General features: G+C 36.8%; 1 protein-coding gene across 1 annotated transcript in view; it reads right to left on the bottom strand.

Moving 5' to 3' along the window:
- Positions 1–1,462, bottom strand: part of LOC106878632 (uncharacterized) — an 11,029-nt gene extending 9,567 nt beyond the window's left edge. The window contains exon 1 of the mRNA XM_014927910.2: positions 1,291–1,462. The gene's annotated coding sequence lies outside the window, so the exon portion shown is untranslated. The remainder of the gene's footprint in view (positions 1–1,290) is intronic.
- Positions 1,463–2,231: the final 769 nt, after the last annotated feature.

Genomic DNA, 2,231 nt, shown 5'->3' with positions numbered 1-2,231 from the left:
AAGATAGATAGATAAGATAGATAGATAGATAGATAGATAGATAGATAGATAGATAGATATAGATAGATAGATAGATAGATAGATAGATAGATAGATAGATAGATACATAGATAGATAGACAGACAGATAGATAGATAGATAGATAGATAGATAGATAGATAGATAGATAGATAGATAGACGAGGTACTTACGCACAGATTCAACCTAGCAAATAAAATATGAGATGAAAGATTCGTAAATGAATCTAGACACTGTTCTTGTATTTATAGACTTTGTTTCCTTCTGAATAGCGGTGGCGATTTAAGAGAAGTAAAATGGTTACATCTAGAACCGGGTCTTCAAACGCAGTTCTTCCCTAAATAATTGTCACTGCGGTTTTGGAACATTTTTATAAATGAAGATGTGATGTTTGTGTTAACACGTGTATAAACACCGCTACATAAAATACATGCGTCTATAAACGCCTCTATTTAGTGCAAGCAGGTACATTATTTGGAATTTCAAAAATAATATAATCTAAAAACAAGATTATAGACTACAAATGGAAGTCTTTACGCGTTGCTCTGTCTACAATAAATAACAGTCCAACCTCCCTCGAATCGCACTGTACCATCTTTAAAAGAGGAAGTACACATTGGACAATGTAGTTACACAAGGAGACCGTCTGGTCACAAATGGAACGTCAAAGATCTCCTCGAGGAGGACTGACCTGGGGCTATACAGCAACAACAATAATTATCATAAATACAATATTTACCAGAATAACAAGTGCAGTGATAACAATAATCTTCTCTACTCTTGGCACAAGGTCCGAATTTTGCAGGGGAGGGGGCCAGTCGGTTAGATCGACCCAAGTACGCAACTGGTACTTAATTTATCGACCCCGAAAGGATGAAAGGCAAAGTCGTCCCCGGCAGAATTTGAACTCAGAACATAAAGACAGACGAAATACTGCAAACATTTTACTCGGCATGCTAACGTTTCTTATTTCTTTATTGCCCACAGGGGGCTAAACATAGAGGGGACAAACAAGGACAGACAAAGGGATTAAGTCGAATATATCGACCTCCGTGCATAACTGGTACTTTATTTATCGAGTCCGAAAGGATGAAAGGCAAAGTCGACTTCGGCGGAATTTGAACTCAGAACGTAACGGCAGACGAAATACCACTAAATATTTTGCCCGGTGCGCTAACGTTTCTGCCAGCTCGCTGCTTTGTAACAATAACTATAACAACATGACTTAGGTTAAAATAAAAAAATAAAAATTAATAAATGGGAATGTCTTACCTGAAGTAATGGCTTTCACACTATGTTCAGAAGAATGTGCTTGTGTTTTATTATCGTAACAAATAAAGTCGTTTAGTTCTTAACGTGGCTAATATTTAAATAGAATGGTCATGTAATGCCACGGTGATTGTTAGTTAACCAATAGCAACCACAACATCTGTCACCAACAGAACGTCTGAAAATGTAATCAGATGCATTGATTTTTGGCAGTGATTCGTGTAAGATTGGAAAGGCATGAGTTGGCATAGATTTTATAATAATATTCATGAGCAACGTGGAGACGGAAATTAATTGTTTTATTATTGATAAAGAGCACCAACTGTCAATTCTGTTCCTTCTGCTCTCTCCCCCACCACCTTGACAACGTAGCATCGTTTTGTAGAGACCCACGTGTCAGGTAAACCTAATTTAATGATTTCTTCCTTAGAACGTGGCAAAAAAAAAAAAAAGTCAAAATAGAAACTTGTTGAGATTTTCTTACTATAACTATAGAAAGAGGGCGAATCCAAATAATGTTTACTGGGTACACACACACACACACACACACACACACACACACACACACACACACACACACACACACACACACACACATACACACACGTACATACACAAACACACACACTGATATGTTTGTGTGTATATGTTTATATATAAGTTTGTAACCATGCGTATATTTATATATACATGTGTGTGAGTATACGTGTGCATGTATACGTGTATATGTATACTTGTCTATGTACGCGTACGCATACATACATACATACATACATATAGCGGTTCGGCAAAAGAGACCGATAGAATAAGTACTAAGCTTACAAAAAATAAGTCCTGGGGTCGATTTCCTCGACTAAAGGCGGTGCTCCAGCATGGCCATAGTCAAATGACTGAAACAAGTAAAAGAGTAAAAGAGAGTATATAAATATACACACATACACATA

The sequence above is a fragment of the Octopus bimaculoides genome, chromosome 22, assembly GCF_001194135.2.
Source record: "Octopus bimaculoides isolate UCB-OBI-ISO-001 chromosome 22, ASM119413v2, whole genome shotgun sequence".
Classification (NCBI taxonomy): domain Eukaryota; kingdom Metazoa; phylum Mollusca; class Cephalopoda; order Octopoda; family Octopodidae; genus Octopus; species Octopus bimaculoides.
Note: the sequence above shows the minus strand (reverse complement) of the source record. Positions and strands in the feature narration are given on the sequence as shown.